The sequence below is a fragment of the Colobus angolensis genome, unplaced genomic scaffold (genome assembly GCF_000951035.1).
Source record: "Colobus angolensis palliatus isolate OR3802 unplaced genomic scaffold, Cang.pa_1.0 Scaffold345, whole genome shotgun sequence".
NCBI classification, from domain to species: Eukaryota; Metazoa; Chordata; class Mammalia; order Primates; family Cercopithecidae; genus Colobus; species Colobus angolensis.
The window spans coordinates 2,026,962-2,046,036 of record NW_012116766.1 but is presented as its reverse complement, the minus strand read 5'-3'; the positions used below and the strand labels follow the sequence as shown (position 1 = coordinate 2,046,036).

The window sequence follows — 19,075 nt, the reverse complement described above, 5'->3', positions numbered from 1 at the left end:
TTCTTGCCCCTTCCTAGCTTCTGACAGTGGCTGTTCATCTTTGGTGTTCCTTGACTTGCAGCTTCATCCTTCTAGCCTCTGCCTCTGTCATCATTCTCTCTCTTTCTCTTTTTATAATGACTGCTACCAGTGACATTGGATTAGGGCCCACCCTAATGACCTCATCTTAATCTGATAACATTTGCAAATACCCTGTTTCCAAATACATTGACATTCACAGGTCTGGGAGTTAGACATGTGTTTTTGGGAGACACAATTCAACCCATAATAGGTATAATGAATCAGGTTTAAGATGCAATTATCATTTACCCAGAGCATTCTAGTAACCTGATAAAGTTATTGGATGTTAGAATTATTGGATGTTAGAATTTGAACAAATTCCATATAGTGTCATCCCCTTTTGGGGGAAAACACCTATTAAATAATTTATATAGCATGGTATAGATTACTTAACTAATTATGTATTGGGCTTAAGTTTTGGAAGGAGAAAAGATATTCTGATAGTCTTGTCTGGGGTAATGAAGGAGAGTGGCTCTGGAATCTTGCCTTTTGAGATAAAATTATTGTTGGTAAAGCACTGACTCATAAGAAAGCAGCAGTGACTTATTTTCTTTCTTTTCTTTCTCTCTCTCTCTTTCTCATACTTCTGATTAATTTTAAAGTTCAAATTTAAGTTTTTATTTTTAAATATTTTATTGGAAAGTATTAATAACTGATATTAAGCACTTAATAAAGTTAAAAATTTTGTTTTTTTCTTATTTAAGCCTTACAGAAATTTTAATAACAGTAAATGTTGTAATTATCTTTATTTTACAGGCAAATGTGGATATATGTTTATAACTGCACAAATGAATTCTGAAGGGACACATAAGACATAGGTGGTGGTTGCCTGTGGGGAATATAATTGATATGGGGGAGACTTGGTTTTCTTTATATGCTCTTCCATACGGTTTAAAAAATTATTTACGAAAATGTATACTAAAAGAGAGGGAAATTGCTGAGTTTTTCCTTGTAGCTGGACTATTAACTCTTTTAGGAAGAAGCAGTGATCTATCAAATTGTATTGATACATTCAGTAGATCTGCTACTGAAGTACTTATTTACATTGGAGTTAAAAACACAAATGCAGTTTGACAAATATAAATTCTTAGAAAAAGTAAGTTCTATTCTTTTATTTGGGGATATATTATTTTACTTATTTCATATTTGCAGTGTTGTAGAGTAATGCAGTTGCTTTTAACAAGCCATAAGTGAACTTCTGAGAATTTCATTCAGTGTAAACAGTTTAGGAGAATGTAAGATGCTTTGAAGTGATTCTGCCATTTTTCTCATGTTTTTCTTTAAGAATTTCTTAAGCATTATGAAATATATTTATGTATTTAAACTTTTAGAAATTTTTGCTATTAAGGAAAAAATTATTCATGACAATTGTTAAAGACGGTAAGGAAGACGCTTGTTACAGATAGATATAGGGAGCACTGCAGTGGAGTCTTGCAGTTGGGGAGAGAGATTGGGCTCTACTCTGTATACTAGAAGTAAAAACGGGAATTTGTAGACAATGATGTGGGTGTGGTTGGTGGATGGAAAATTACTAGGGGTCAACATTAGGAATAAGAGGATTCTGGCCAAACTGACCTAACAGGATTCTTGTTGAAGGCAGGCCAGGGTGATCAGACATCACCTGGAGGATGGTGAAGGATGAGGAACCTAATCAGGTATGAGGGTGATCAGATAAGGAGAATGGCTGGCTTGACTTAGTAGGACTTTTGCTAAAATTGGACAACATAGAGACAAAGAAGTCCAAAAGTTGAGGAATAGATGAAAAAGAACATGGAATAACTTGAGTAGAGTTTGATCAAGGAGGGAATCTTTGTCAATATTTTCTGACACCTGTATCTGAAAATATCAAATAGTTACTTGTATTAGTCCCATTCAGAAAATCAAAACTGTCGTATTACATTAGAATTAGTATTAGTGGCAGGGGCGCAGTGGCTCATACCTGTAATATCAGCACTTTGAGAGACTAAGGCAGGAGGATCGCTTGGGCCCAGGAGGTCAAGGTTGCAGTGAGTCATGATCAGGCCACTACACTGTAGCCTGGGTGACAGAGTGAGACTCCAACTCAAACAAAAACAAAAAACAAAACAAAAATATTAGTAGACCTTAAGGAGCCACCAGGGGAAGATAAATTATCTGGTGTTGGAAGTTGCCACTGTCCCTAGGCTTAAAGTCTAAAGACAGGAGCCCAAGAGCTGGAGCCACCAAGCCTGACCTAGAACCTTAGAGGCCTTTCTATAAACGGGGAACTTGAGCCTTCGAGGAGAATATGCCAGAGATAGCACCAGAGCAGAGAGAGAAGGGGAGAAATACCTTGGCTTCTCTCCTCTGTCTTTGATTTTCTGGCAGTGCCTCTCATTGGCTGAAATGCACCAGAAATGGATTCACAGGGATCCTGGGAAATGTTTGCAGAGATCAGCTCTGTATGGTTGTCCCATACAGAGCAGAGCAAAGGAGAGAGGGGGATGATTTTGAAACTAAACATGGACATAAACTGCATCGCACTGAAAACTTACCACAATATACAATAGCACCTTGTACTTCTCTTCTAGTGCCACACTAAAGAAGCAAACACTTTTAAGTCTTTCAACTGATTGTTCTATAGTTTTATTTATATTTCTGAATATGAATTCTGTATTGCTATTTGGTGATTTTTCAAGCTTAAATTAACATTAATTTTCTATGATGATGGATATCAATTTAGTTCTTTTGTTTTCTTCCTTATTGTTGCAATAGAATTGTATCTTTTTTAAATTTTAAATTTTGTGGATATGTAATAGTTGCACATCTTTATGGGGTACATGTGATATTTTGATATAAGCCTACAATGTATAATGATCAAATCAGGGTTGATGGGATGTCCATCGCCTTAAACGTTTGTTTTTTTGAGTTAGTGGCATTCTAATACTACCCTTGTAGTTATTTTGAAATATACAATAAATTACTGTTAACTTTAGTCACCATATTGTGCTACTGAACATGAGAACTTACTCCTTCTAATTGTATTTTTGCACATTGACCAACCTCTCTTTATCCCTCCTCTCCACTTCCTTTCCCAGCCTCTAGTAATCGTTATTCTACTCTTTATCTCCATGAGATTGTTTATTTATTTTTTAGCTCCCACATATGAGTGAGTACATGGGATATTTGTCTTCCTGTGCCTGTCTTACTTCACTGAATATCCTTCAGTTCCATCCATATTGTTGCAATTGACCAGATTTCATTCTTTTTTATGGCTGAATAATATCCCCTTATGTATACATACCATATTTTCTTTATCCATTCATCCATTGGTGGACACTTAGGACACTTAGGGTGATTCCATATCTTGGCTATTGTGAATAATGCCACAATAAACATGGGAGTACAGACATCTCTTTGATGTACTGATTTTCTTTCTTTTGGATATATACCACTAGGGATTGCTGGATTTTACATTGCTTCTTTTTCTCCTGGAATGCATGTAATAAAAAAAAAATATATATTCCCACTATTTTTTATAATTATTTTTATGATTTAAATCATTTCAATCACTTTATTACACTTCTTTATAATAAAATAAAAGATGTATATTTTTCCCTTGTGGATTATGTTATACATACAATTACTTTGGGAACCAGTAAATCTGAACTTTCACTGTCTCCATTTTCAGTATCTATATGCACATAATACATTTTAAGAAATAACTGAAACCTAAGAAGTTAAAAGTTTATTAAAAATGTATCTTTTAGTGAGATAAGTTGAGCATGAGTTAAGGTGCCCAATTAAAGGAAGCTTAAATTACACCAATATTTTGAGTTGCTCCTTTGGCACCTGGAGATTTTTGTAGTAAACCTAGAAAATAGAATGCAGTAAGATGTAGGACAGGTGAAGGGTATGTGTCATTATCTTGTAAAGTAGGAGGAAGGCAATTGTGAAAGCAGAACTGGGAAAGAACTACAGACTAATTGTTAGCCAGATCAATTCTAGGAAAGTGTAAATTTGGAAGTGGCAGATCTGTAAATTGATTCCTTTAAATCTAACCATACCTTTAATCTCTGGGAAAATCATTATGTTTTCTTGGATTTGCATATCCCAATTTGAAGATTGCTGCCTTTAAATATAAGAGAACCAAGATTTTAGGGTTGGTGAAAAGTCAAAAAAGGAGAAGGTGACTTGCTAGAGGACAAGTTAGAAATCCCAACTAATTAAGAGTTTCCTCTCTGGTACTTCTGTGTTGTGATCCTTCTGATGTGCTTCTAGAATCTTTATCTTCCACATTATTTTTCTTAGTGCTACTAGAGTCACCTTAAAACAGGTCTGATCATCATAGGTGCTTTGGTTAGAGGTAAAAGTGTTAAATTGGCCCTTAAGGTATTTAATGCCGAATTTTAGCTCTACTACTTACAGTCTCTAAAACCTGGAGTCCATTAAACTTCTCCTGACCTGATATTTTTTACAGTGTCAAAAGAAGGAAAAAAGTTAGTTTAGTTTAGTGGCTTTCATACTTTTTTGACCATGACTCAAAGTAAGGAAGATGATTTGCATCACAGTCTAAGTACCTATATCCGTATAGTATTTTATTGGAGACCTGAGTTTCTTTTTAAATATTTTTATTTTATTTTGTTTTTTGAGATAGAGTCTTGCTGTGTTGCACAAGCTGGAGTGCAATGGTGTTATCTCAGTTCACTGCAAGCATCACCTGAGTTCAAGCAGTTCTCCTACCTCAGCCTCCTGAGTAGCTGGGATTACAGATGTGTGCTACCACACCTGGCTAATTTTTGTATTTTTAGTAGACACGGGGTTTCACCATTTTGGCCAGGCTGGTCTTGAACTCCTGACCTCGTGATCCGCCCACCTTGACCTCCCAAAGTGTTGGGATTATAGGCATGAGCCACCACACCTGGCCTGAATTTCTTTAAACAGAACCGATGTGTAAATGCTACATTAAGCCCAAAGCAGCCTTGTTTTATTATATTACACAGTGTTAACAATGAACTGTTAGAATGCAAATTACTATATACTAGCCAAAAGAATATCATGACTGTCACATTTTAAACTTGTGTTTCTTAGCATGTATGAGGTTTAGAATTATTTAACAATGCAACCCAGTGCATTTAAATATTGTGGAGTTAGGGAGGGAGGTTAGTTACAAATATCTTTATAGATCTGGTTTAAAGCTATGGTCAGGGAGGCTGAGGTGACTAGAATTTGTGGAGCAGAATGCTAGAAGGGAAAGAATTTCACAGAGAGAAAACCCTGGCAGTCTGCATAAGAGTGCCCTTGAATCTCTGGCTGGGAACTGGGTACAGGGAGAAACTCCAGGAGGCTGGGGAAAGGAGTACTTGAAAGTTGAACAAGGGAAATTTGAAACTATGTTGAACAGAATAAAATTGAACACAATGTAGCAGACTGTGTGGGATTTAAACTAAGGCAGTGTGGAGGGAAATTTATAACACGAAATGCTTATATTAGAAAAGAAGAAAGTTCTAAGCTTTTATCAGAAAAATGGAAAAAGAAGAGCAAATTAAGCCCAAAGTAAGCAGAGAAAAAAAAAAATAATAGAGTTCTGGAAACCAATGAAATAGAAAACAGGAAAGCAATAGAAAAAAAAAATCAGTGAAATGAAAAGCTGATTCTTTGAAAGTATCAATAAAATTGATCCCTAGCCAAGACTGATCAATAAAAGAGAAGATACAAATTAACGGTATCAGGAGTGAAAGAATGGACATCATTGCAAACCTTACCAACATTAAGGGGATAATACAGGGTATTGTGAATTTTTTGGCCAATAAATTTGACAACTAGGTGAAATGGGAAAAGTCCTTTAAAGACACAAACTATGAAAGCTCACTCAAGAAGTAAAAACCTAAGTAGCACTTTCTATCAAAGAGATTAAATTTGTGATTTAAAGTATTCCCATAAAGAAAATTCTAGGCCCACATAGTGCTACTGATGAATTCCACCAGTCTTTTAAGAAGAAATAATAGCAGGTCTTCATAAACTCTTCCAGAAAATTAAAGAGGAGAAAACCCTTCCCAGTTCACTTTATGAGATGATTATAACTCTAATAACGTCCGGGTGCTGTGGCTCACACCTGTAATCCCAGCACTTTGGGAGGCCGAGGTGGGCGGATCACGAGGTCAGGAGATTGAGACCATCCTGGCTAACATGGTGAAACCCCGTCTCTACAAAAAATGAGCCGGGCGTGGTGGTGGGTGCCTGTAGTCTCAGCTACTTGGGAGGCTGAGGCAGGAGAATGGCATGAACCTGGGAGGCGGAGCTTGCAGTGACCCGAGATTGACTTAAAACTCAATAATAATGAAACAGGAAAGGTTCCCTTGTTCCCCCTTGCAGGGTGTGCAATGGCGGTGTGACTCGCTTCTTCAGTGTCCCCCTGCTCAGACCTCTAAGGGAACATACAGATGGTCAGGCTTTGGGGCTCTGATCCCATGGCAGTGTCTAGGGGTGAATGTTTACAGCTCCTGAAGCCCCAGTGAGCGTGTGTTACAGGGTGGCTCTTTTAGTCTGCCTATAGGCACTTGTGTTAACCAGCTCAATTAGACCCTCTACCTTGTCAGAAGGACAGAGGGCTTTTTGTATCCCAGGTTTCTTGCCTTGGTGTAGGGGAAGAATCGGATCACACGTGGTCTTGGAGAATGAGTGTAAAGTTTTATTGAGTCAAAGTAGCTCTCAGCCGGTGGGGGAGCCAGAAAGGAGATGGTTTTCACCTAGAGTTGGGCTACTAGTTGGCCCCGGCCAAACTCCGCCTCTTCCCGGTGATCGATGGCCTGGTGGTGTGCGGGTGCCTTTTGGTGTGCTTTTGTGCTGGCATGCTTCTTTTGACGACCAGCCCCTCGCATCTTCTTCCGCCGATGTGCTCCTCTTGACATCTGGCTGCCTGTGTGTGTGCTCGCTAGGGTTTCGGGTTTTTATAGGCCCAGGATGGGGGCGTGGTGGGCCAGGGTGGTCTTGGGAAATGCAACATTTGGGCACAAAGGCAGGAGTGCCTGTCCTCACCTAGGTCCATGGCGGTGGAGCCCTAGCCAGTGAACACAGTCTCCTCTACCCAGCACTTCCCTTGCCCACTTCCATATCATTTAAAGGAGCCATGCTCTTCCCTTCCCAGTACTCCTGTGTCAATAACACATACAACCCAATACAATAGTGAGTAAAAGATTTGAATATGTATTTCTCTGAAGATATATGAATGGCATATATCTTCATAAAGCTACTCCATATCATTAGTCATTACAGAAATGCACATTGTAACTGTAATGTGATACTGCTAAACACACCCACTAGAATAGTTTAACTTAAAAAGACTTACAGTAACAATTGTTGAAGATGTGGAGTAGTTATAACTCTCCTATATAAGGGGGGAATTAAAAATTGTATAGTGTTCAAAAACTTAGGAAAGCACTTTGGCAATGTTCTATAAAGTTAAGCATACATTTACAGTACAACCTAGCAGTCCCACTGCTAGGTATTTACAAGAGAAATGTGTCCACAGAAAGACTTGTACTTGAATGTATATAGGTACTTAATTCATAATAACCCCAAAATGGAAACAACTCTAATTAATTTACCTACAAGTAAAGAGATAAGCAAAAGAATATTACTCCGTAATAAAAAGGAATGTACAACTACTGATTTGTACAGCAATACAGATGAAACTCAAAAGTATGAGTTCATTTATGAGAAATTCTAGAAAAGTTGAAACTAGGACAGAAAGTAGATCAGTGTTTCCTTGCGGGTTGAATGTATTAATTTTCTATACTACGTAACAAATTACCATAACTTTAACAGCTTAAAACAATGCACATTTATTATTTCACAGTGTTAGTAGGTCAGAAGGCTAGGTCGTTTTTAACTGGATTCTCTGCTCTCTGTCTTACAAGAGTGGTCGAAGCATCAAATGACCTGGCCTTTTATCTGGAGACCCTAAGGAAGAAGAATCTGCTTTCGGGTTCATTCAGGTTGTTGGCAGAGGTATTTCCTTGTAGGAGTGAGGTTCCTGTTTCTTTGTTAACTGTCAACCAGGATCTGTTCTCTCATGTTAAGGCCCCCTCCACCTTCAAAGCAGCAATGGCACATCAAGTCTTTCTCGTGCGTCAAATCTCTCTTTTTCTGTCACCAGCCAGAGAAAGCGCTCTGCTTTTAAGGATTCATGTGATTACATTAGGCCCAACCAGATAATCACCATATTTTTAGGTCAACTGTGCCATATAACGTAACGTGATAATGGAATAGATATCTTGTCTTATTTACAGGTTTCTATAGGGTATGAAATCTGGGGATGGGGGGTGGGTGCACTTTTGGAATTCTGCCTACCACGGTGAGGAATGTTACTGACTGTGAAGGGGCACAGGAGAGCTTCTCAGGGTGATGGAAATGTTCTATAGCTTGGTTCTGGTAATGGTTACATGACTGTAGGTTTGTCAAAACTTACTGAACTGTACACTAACGGGATGAATTTTATTGATTGCAACTTACACTTCAAAAGCTGGTTAACTTAAACATCCTATGTACAAAAATATTGTACATAGGAGAATTAGCTGTCACTGAGATACTAGTGACCTCTAAATGGTTTAATTTGTATCTTACCGAATAGAAAATAGACTAAAATAGAAATAGAAAAAATAATATAAAATAGAAGAAAGAGTAAGGAAAACTACAGTTGTGTGTGTAAGTAGATTTAGAGGAATAAAAGGGAGGAAGGAGTTAATTACTAGCTGTTCCTCTAGACCTTCTGTTAGAGTTAGATTCCTTCTGCTCTGCCTTCCTTTTTGCTACCCAGGTATTCTGCCTGGGGATTATAAATCTGAATGGTCTTAGCAACATCAGCTCTAAACTTCTGTCAGATACAGTAGCAATTGTACACAACATAGACTATAGTGACTATCTGCTGTCATCCATCCAGCCATCTATATATGGTACCATTATGTGAAATACAGACTAAAATAATATTGTCCTTTTGGCTCCAGTGTAATAATTACTACCATAAACCTGGTGTCTGATATTCTTTCAGGCTGCCACTTTTCTCACTTGCATGCCCTTTCTTTACCATTTCATCTATTCTTATGGTTTCTTATGTTTATATGTTCATGACTTGAAAATCCATTATGTTCAACGCTAAACTCTTCCCCAGGATTACCTTTTGAATCTTAATGTTTACTGGATCTCACCCCTTGAAGGTTCTGTAGAATCTCTTTCATTTTATCCCAAATGGAACTCTATTTTCTCTCAAACAAGCTCATTTTCCTATAAATGCTATTTGAGTTGGTGTAACAGTCCTACTACCATTCACTGTAGAAACCTGGGAACTTTCTTTACTTCCCTGTCTGCTTCATAGGTTTTGCTGACCTTACAACTGAAAGAGTATCATATTCATCCCCTGTTCCTGCTACCGCTGCCCTTGTGCAGGCCCTCCTCCGCATTCCTTCACCAGCCTCCCAATTTATCCCTTTTACTTGCAGATTAATTTACCTCAAATTCATCTGATTCATTGCCATGGCCTGTTTATACCACAAGTCTGATTGTAATTTCCCTGCTTAAAACCAACAAAAGGTTTTTGCCACCCTATTAGATGAAGTCTAAATTTCTTATGTGACCTTCAAGACTAGCCATGATCTGACCCCTGTTTCTGTCTGCCTCATACTTTATTGTGTATATTACTTGATTACTTGGTTCATAGCATTTCTTTGAATTACATCTTGTCCTCCCAACATACACATGAAACTTGTGCTCATTTTTCATTTTATAGTAAGATGTAACCTCTCTAAGAAGCCTATTCTGCTTCCACATGGATCTTATGCTATAATATGCATATCTCTGACTTTGCATATTTACATGTTTTGTTCTTTTTTTCTTTGGGCTTCAACTGCACATAACTGAGTTAATATTTTTTTATTTTCTAAGTTGGCCGTCTAACCCTGTTTCAATTATACATATATACTCCTCCTTGCTCAGGTGATCATATAATGCATATGTGTTTTCACACATACATTGTTTTACCAAAGTGAGATCATATTAAATTCCTGCATTTTGCCTTTGTCACTCAAAAACACTGTTGTATTTTCCCCTAATGTGGTCTTGTGGTCTGTCTCTGGAGAGTGGCTATAAACACTACCCCGTCCCTGACAGGACTTCAGAGATCTGGTCATTGGTGTTTACAATGTGCCTTTCACAGGATACTTCTTTATCCTGGCATATGACCTAATGCCTTAGTGTCCATGACCCTTGATAGGTGTCTCTCACAGGAAACTTGTTTATACTGGCAGATGCCCTTGTAGCTCTTGTCTTACCTGTGTTGAGTTTATTCCTATCTAGATAGCCATTCTCTAGGAGAGTCCTGACCAGAAAAGAAGTTGGATTCCGCTGTTATTGGGTGAGACACACAGGATACAACTCACCAAAACACATGAAATAACAGAAGCAGTGTTACTTACAAATTGAGAGAGCATGCCTCCTACGGCCAACTGGAAGTGGGGAGCCACTAAGACACGCATATTCAACCACTGGGTGGGGAGCAAGAGACAGAGAGCGAGGGGAACCTGTGGGCCAAAGCCCTTATTGGAGTCCAGGATATTACCTAGGTGGGTTTCCTGCAGGGAGTTTTAATTGGTGGGTTTAGAGTAAGTGGGTACATGTTTCATGGAGTCACTGTGACTGAAAGGTGGTCACTGTGGCATATCTGCACAGCCCATGCAGGCTGTGTGAGTCAGTAGGTCAAGTCAAGGGGCTTGTATTTCCACCTATAAAGAGGTGGTAACTAGGAAGCAGTTGTATAAAGTGTATATCTGGATTGACCACATTGAGGAACTAGGAGGCAGAAAACTGGAAACTGTCAAGGGTAACTGAGCACTGCTTCTGGTATGAGAAAGTCCAACTTATGTTCAAAGTGAATGCAGAGATAACATAAAATTATAGGAATTCACTGCAAACACCCTGTTAGCAATTATGTTCCTACTGATGGATATTTACTTTATTTCCTTCATTATTTACTGGTACAACCTAATGTACCTCAATAAAAATAGTACTTTTATTTCTGGGGTATAGATTCTCAGTATTGAGTTTTGGAGGTTGAAGTGTGTTTTAAATTTTAATAGTTGTTGCCATGTTGATCTAATATTGCCAGAGGGTATAATAGTATGATTACATTTTTTATTAGCAGTGAAAGAAGGTACTTCCGTTTTATCGTCACCAATAGTATTTTAATATTTTTGCCAGTCTGCTAGAAATGAAGCAGCTTTCAACTACTGTACTATAATGCCTCTGGTTTTGGAGGTCCCCAAGATCCCTCCCACCTGACAGATTTGTTGATTCTCTAGCAGGACTCACAGGGCTCAGCATATAGTTGTATGCAGTGCTGCGATTTATTACAGTGAGAGGATATAAAGCAGGATCAGCAAACAGAGAAGCAGCAGGAGGTGAAGTCTGGAGGAAACCAGGCACAAACTTCCAGTTGTCTTCTGCCAGTGGAGTCACACAGGGCACACTGATTGCTCCAGCAATAGATTTTGTGATGACATGTGTAAAATGTGTACCAGGAAGCTCGTTAGAGACTCAGTGCTTAACATTTTATTATGGGGTGGTCACATAAGCATCCTCTGCCTGGGACGTACCAAAATTCCAGAGTTCCAGAAGGAAAACAAGCGTTCAGGATAAACATTTTGTCTGTGCAGTTTAAGTGCAGTGACTCACTCTTATCGGGGTCGTAGAAAGCCTTCCCAAATCTTGAATTCCCAAAGGTCAGCCCTGCAAGCAGACCACTGTAAGGATGGCAGTCTCAGGAGTGCTATGTAAAGTCTTTTGCTCTTTTTAAAAATCAGCTTTATTGAAATGTAATCGCATACCATACAATTCACCCTTTAAAAGTGTAAAATTCAGTGGTTTTTAGTATGTTCACAGAAGTATATGTACATTACCATAGTCAATTTTGGAACATTCTTACCACCTCAGAAAGAAACTCTACCTTTAATGATCACCCCTCATGCTCCTATAGCCCCCACTTCTCCAGTCCTAAACAACCATTAATCTTCTCTCTATCTTAGTAGATTTCCTAGTTGTGGACATTTCATATGAATGGAATCATGTACTATGTGATCTTTTGTAACTGACTTCTTACACTTTGCTAAACTTCTTTAATGTTCATTTGTGTTGTAATATGTGTCACTACTTCCTTTTTATGGCTGAATAATATTCCACTATATGAATATACATAACACATTTTGTTTATCCATTGATTGGTTGATGGACATTTGTTTGGGTTGTTTCCACTTTTTGACTGTTATGAATATGCCCTGTTAGCTATTTTCTTCACAGCCTCCCAAATATTTATTGAGAGAATAAATATAGACTCACGTTTGCATTCTCATAATAAACTGCATTATTCTTTTCAAGAGTATGTTATTCCTTTGACATATTGATAGATTCTCTTTGATAGCATTTTATTTATTATTTTTGTACCTATAATCATGTCACATTCATACGAGGTTTATTATGTTTTGATATGAGGGATATGTTAGCCTTATGAAATGATTTGGGGTTACTTTCTATTTCATTTTCCCTGTGGCCTGCAGAGATCTAACACTAGAATTAACTGTTATTTGAAGTCTAGATGAAATTTAACTTTGAATTTATCTGACCCAGATGCCATTTAACATGGGAGAACTTTTGTCTCTTTTCCATTTTCTTCTAAACTAGCCTTTTTAAGCTTTTCATTTTTTCTTGTATTAATTTTGGTAATTTGTATTTTGTAGGAAATTACCTGTTCCTTTAGATTTTCAAAGTTATTGCCATAAGAAAGAAAATAATATTCTTACCATTGCTTATGTGTCTGGTCATTTCTCCTTTATCAATTTCGTTAGTGTCTATGTTTCTCTCTTTTTTTTTTTAACCTTTATCAGGCTTTTTGTAAAGATGTTGTCAGTTTTTGTAAAATTTTACTTTGGGATTTATTTTTTCTATTGTTTGACTATAAATTGACTTGGAAATCTGTTTTCTTTTTAGTATTTAGGTTTCACAGTTTTCATCTTACTTCTCTTTTTTCCTACATCATGTTTGAATTCTTTGAGTTACACATCCTATTTTTATCTGAGTTTCTCAGTCTCTAATTCTGGGAAGTTCTTAATCATTTCTAGAGATATTTACTTATTTCTCTTCCTGAGAATCTTACTAGATATTGACATTTAAATATTTTAACAATGTCTCATACCTTTTGAGAAGTGTTTATATTTTCTGCTTCCTTATTCCTTTTTTAATGCTTTGTAGGAGAATTGCTTGGCCTGAACTTGTTGCTCACTAGTATGTTCTTGCCCTATATTCTTTTTTTTTTTTTTTTTTGAGACGGAGTCTTGCCCTGTCGCCCAGGCTGGAATGCAGTGGCACAATCTCAGCTCACTGCAAGCTCCGCCTCCCCGGTTCACACCATTCTCCTGCCTCAGCCTCCCCAGTAGCTGGGACTACAGGCGCCCGCCACCACGCCCGGCTAATTTTTTGGTATTTTTTGGTAGAGACGGGATTTCACCATGTTAGCCAGGATGGTCTCGATCTCCTGACCTCATGATCCACCCGCCTCGGCCTCCCAAGTCCTGGGATTTCAGGTGTGAGCCACCGCGCCCGGCCCCTGTATTCAATTTGCTAGTTAAACCATCGAGTTTTTTATTTCAGCAGTTTGAAAAATCTGTACATATCTTCAATTGGTGAATATTTATTATGTTTGTTTTAAATTTGTGTTCTCTTTAGTCTTTTTTCTTATGGTATAGATTGTTCAGTTTGTTGCCTTTCTTTCACTGTGCTCATACTCTCCAAGTGTCTGGTTATATTTTTCTAGAAGTACCAAGTTATGAGCTAGTAATATTTGCCTGGGGAGCAGGGTGAAATACTAGGCTCTACCATGCGTCTTTGTGTGATTTCATAGAGTAGAGGTGGGGGTGTATGAACTTGATTCGGGGTGATGCAGTTCGGCAGTTGGTGCCAAAAAGGAACTTCTGTTGACCTGCCTAGAGGCATCATCTTCTCCAGGACCTGCTATTCTTATTGTATTTATGCAGCATGGATGAGGACAGAACACACAGGGGCCTTGCAGGTGACCTAAACTTGTTACCGTTTCCCAAACTGCTTGTGTTCTGGTGCTTTCCTGATGTAATAATCTCCTGTACTCTTCAGATGGCACTCGGGTGGTAGCAGAGCTTTTCTGTCTCATTGCATCCTGTAGGGTAGAAATTCTCTGCTCAGAGCAATGTAAGGACTGGAAAAAGTCATAACTAGTTGTTTTCCAGTTGGTAGAGTTTGGCCTGCTCCATCTCTTGGGTTGCCATTTCCTTAACACTCTAGAAGCCAGTTGCTTTTAGTGTCCCCAGAGTTTTTCCTTCATTAGACTGCTTTTTGCTTTTGTGTAATCTACAGGGTTGAGATGGAGGGAGGGAAGCAGGAGTTTGAAATCTTGTGCTGGAATGGAAGCCATAATATTTTTAAATTATCAGTTTATGTCTGTGCCCCTCACCAAACTAAACCCCTTAAGGGTAGTGATTGTTATATGTACGCTAAGGTATATATTAAAATAGTTCATGGGGCAGACTTGGTGTCTAATAAAGTTTGTTGAAAATATTATTTCAAAAAGATTCTTTCATTAAAAATAAAAGTGTACTACCAATACAGAACTTCCTTAATGTTGTAAAAACATGATTACATTTATTAAAACCTTAATTTGTGTGCAAAGTTTCAGGATCATTTAGATCACTTTAGAAGGGGTTATAAACTGTAGAGTAAAATAAAAATAAGAAAACAACTAGCACAACACATTCATCCCTCAGTGGACTGGTTCCAGGACCTACTGCAGATACCACAATCCATGGATTCTTAGATCCTTCAGTGGACCCTGGGGAACCCACAGATAGTAAAAGTTGGTCCTCCACAGCTGAGGTTCCGCATCCCACAAACACTGTATTTTTGATCTGTGGTTCTTGAATCCACAGATGCAGAACTCGTGGATATGGAGAACTGGCTGTATAGTCCTCCAAATGTTTTATAATTCTCAAAACATTTAACGTATGACAGCGCTGTTTTTGTTATCCGCATCTTAAAAGTGAAGAAACCATGAATCAGAGATGGTAAGAATGTATCTAAGACTAAGCAGCCAATAAATAGGCCTAGAAACAAAGTCTCCTGACTTGGATTCTTTTAGAGACTGGTGCTTCTTTATTTTTCAGTGCTTCTCTATTTTAATGGCTATTTGATTAATGATATTGAACTGATCTGTGTCATTATGTCTGTCATCTTTTTGTGCTATGGAACTCAATGACTGTTACCCAGAGTTTTTGTTGTTGTTGCTTGTTTTTAGAGACAGCATCTTGCTGCCACCCAGGCTGGAGTGCAGTGGTGCAATCTTAGTTCACTGTAGCCTCAAACTTCTGGGCTCAAGTAATCCTCCTGCCTCAGCTTCCTGAGTAGCTGAGATTACAGGTGTGTAAAACTATGCTTGGCTAATTTTTCTTTTTTTAAATTTTTTGTAGAGACAAGGTCTTGCTATGTTGCCTAGGCTAGTCTTGAACCCCTGATTTCAAGCGATCCTCCCCACTCGACCTCCAGAAGTGCTGGGATTACACACGTGGGCCACCCTGCCTGGTCATCACCAGAGTTTAAAGCCGGAGTTCTTAAAAAGGGCTTGTGAGATCCCACATGATCTTTTTCCCATTTACTTTTCTCTTTGTTCACATTTCTCCTGCCACACTAGGCTTTATATTACTATTTCTCCACTGTACCAGATATGCTCCTCAGTATCTTTGAGGTTTCTGTTCACTATACTTGGAATTCTTTCTCTCAGGTGGCTTCTTCATCCCTTTCCAATCTTTGTGCAAATGTAACCTCAATGAGACCATTGTTCATTATCCTATCTAAAAGCGCAAACCATCCCACATTATATATATTTCCTATCTCCTTTTCTTAGATTGCTTTTGTTGCTACTTAGCACATAACCCTTCTAGTACACTGTACAATTTATTATTCATTAAGGTATTGTGTGCCTTTCGTCATTATAATGTTAGTACCAGTGACTGGTTCAATACGTGACTCAAAAAATGTTGAATGAAGTAATTCATCCACAAAATTCAGTTGATTAGACAAAACTGTTAGTAATACAGGTATACTGCTGAGGTATTGCAGGTTTGATTCCAGACCACTGCAATAAAGCAAGTTGCAGGAATTTTTTTGTTTCGCTGTGCATATAAAAGTTATGTTTACACTATACCACAGTCCATTAAGTGTGCAAAATAGCATTGTCTAAAAAGACAATGTATATATCTTATTTAAAAGCTACAGTTAGAAAATGCCACTGATCATTTGAGCTTTCAGTGAGTTGTAACCTTTTTGCTGGTAGAGGGTCTTGCCTTGATGTTGATGGCTGCGACTGAATCAGGGTAATGGTTGCTGAAGGTTGAGGTGGCTGTGGCTATTTCTTAAAATAAGGCAATGATGAAGTTTGCCACATTGACTCTTTCTTTCACCAAAGATTCTTCTGTGGCATGTGACAACATATCAAACAGTGTAGCTGTTTGATAACATATTCCCCACCGTAGATCTTCTTTTAGAATTGGGGTTGAACCCTGACACTGCAGCAATGTTCTAAACAGCATCTTCACCAGAAGTTGGTTTCATCTCAGGAAACCACTTTATTTACTCAGCCATAAGAAGCAATTCCCCTGTTCCAAGTTTTATCATGAGATTGTAGCAATTCAGTCACATCTTTACATTCCACCTACAATTTTAGTTCTCTTGCTATTTACATCCAGTTACTTTCTCCACTGAAGTCTTGAGCCCCTCAGAGTCATTCGTAAGTGTTGGAATCATTAACCAAATATCCTGTTAATGTTGATGTTTTGCCCTCCTCTTGTGAATCATGATTGTTCTTTATGGCGTCTAGAATGGTGAATCCTTTTCAGAAGGTTTTTCAGTTTACTTTGCCCAGATCCATCAGAGGACTCTCTTTCTGTGGCAGCTATGGCCTTATGAAATGTGTTTCTTTTTTTTTTTTTTTGAGACGGAGTCTTGCTCTGTCGCCCAGGTGGGAGTGGTGCGATCTCCGCTCACTGCAAGCTCCGATGCCTGCCAGGTTCATGCCATTCTCCTGCCTCAGCCTCCCTAGAAGCTGGGACTACAGGCGCCCGCCACCATGCCCGGCTACTGTTTTTGTATTTTTAGTAGAGACAGGGTTTTACCGTGTTCGCCAGGATGGTCTCGATCTCCTGACCTCGTGATTTGCCCGCCTCGGCCGCTCAAAGTGCTAGGATTACAGGCGTGAGCCACCGCGCCCGGCCTGAAATGTGTTTCTTAAATAACGGGACTTAAAAGTCAAAATACTCCTTGATCCATGAACTGCAGAATGGTTATTGCAAGGATGAAAGCGACACTCATCTCTTTGTACATCACTATCAAGAAATCTTGGGTAACCAGGTGCATTGTCAATAAACAGTAATATTTTGAAAGGAATCTTTTTCTGAGCAGTAGGTCTTCAACTGTGGGCTTAAAATATTCAGTAAACCATGCTGTAAACAGATGTGCTGTCATCCAGGCTTTGTTATTCCATTTGTAGAGTATAGTCAGTCTAGATTTATCATGATTTTTAAGGCCCTAGAATTTTCAGAATGGTAAGTGAGCATTGGCTTCAACTCGAAGTCAACAACTGCATTAGGTCCTAATAAGAGAGTTGGCCTGCAGCTGGAAAGGCGGCCGCCCCCTGCCCGTCACCCACTGCACATTCGTGGGGAACCTGGTGCTAAACCATTTGTAGACGACCTGCTTCTGGGTCGGGATTTTGTACGTAGCAGAGCAGCTCCCTCACTACAATCTATTGAAAGTCAGCCCTCAACACAAGGTTGGAAAAAATTAAAAAGTAATTAAAAAAAAAAAAAAAAGAGTCAGCCTGTCATTGACTTCTTTGAAGCCAATGCATTGACTTCTTTCTGACTGAGAATGTCTTAGATGGCATCTTCTTCTATCTGTCCATATCACTGTCAGTCTTCAACTGTTTCTTCAACAGATGACAGTCTTCATCTGTCAAACAGTTGATGACTTTCTTCTTCAACACTGAAAATCTGCTAATTAGTGTAGCCATCAGTTAGCTAGATCTCTGGATCATTTGCTGTAGTTTCTCCATCAGCATTTGCTGACTTACCTAGTATTTTTATGTTATGGAGATGGTATATTTCCTTAAACCTCTTGAACCAACCTCTTCTAGCTTCCTACTTTTCTTCTTTAGCTTCCTCACCCTCTTTTTCTCAGCTTTCATAGAATTAAAGAGCATTAGGGCCTTGCTCTGGATTGGGCTTTGGCTTGAAGGAATGTTGTAACTGGTTGGATCTTCTGTCTAGGCCACTCAAATTTTCTCAATATCAGCAATAAGGGAGTTTCGCTTTCTTATCATTCAGGTGTTTACTTGAGTAGCACTTTTAATTTTCCTTCAAGAGCTTTCCCTTTGCATTCACAACTTGAGTTACTTACTGTTTGGTGTAGGAAGCCTACCTTTCCACCTGTCTCGGCTTTCAACATGCCTTCCTCACCAAGCTTAGTCATTTCCAACTTTTAACTGAAAACAAGAGACTTGCGACTCCTTTTACTTGAACACCTAGGGGCCATTGTAGGGTTATGAACTCATGTCATTTCAATACTGCTGCATCTCAGGGAATAGGGAGGCCTGAGGACAGGAGAGAGTTGGGGAAACAGGTGGTCAGTGGAGCAGTCAGAATACACACATTCATGGATTATGCTTGCTATTGTATATGGGAGTGGTTCACATAGACTGAAAACAATTACAGTAGTAACATCAAAAATAACTCATCACAGGTCAGCATAACGGATGCAGTAATAATGAAAAAGAATTACTGAAGTGTCACATAGACATGAAGTGGGCATATGCTGTTGGGAAAATGGTGTTGGTAGATTGGCCTGGTACAGGGTTGGCACACACCTTCAGTTTGTTAAAAAGGCAGTATATCTGCAAAGTGCAATTGAGTAAAATGCTATAAAACAAGGTATTCTT

General features: G+C 38.6%; 1 protein-coding gene across 1 annotated transcript in view; it reads left to right on the top strand.

Moving 5' to 3' along the window:
• Window positions 1-19,075, top strand: part of USP53 (ubiquitin specific peptidase 53) — an 81,587-nt gene that overhangs the window by 6,644 nt on the left and 55,868 nt on the right. The window lies entirely within an intron of this gene.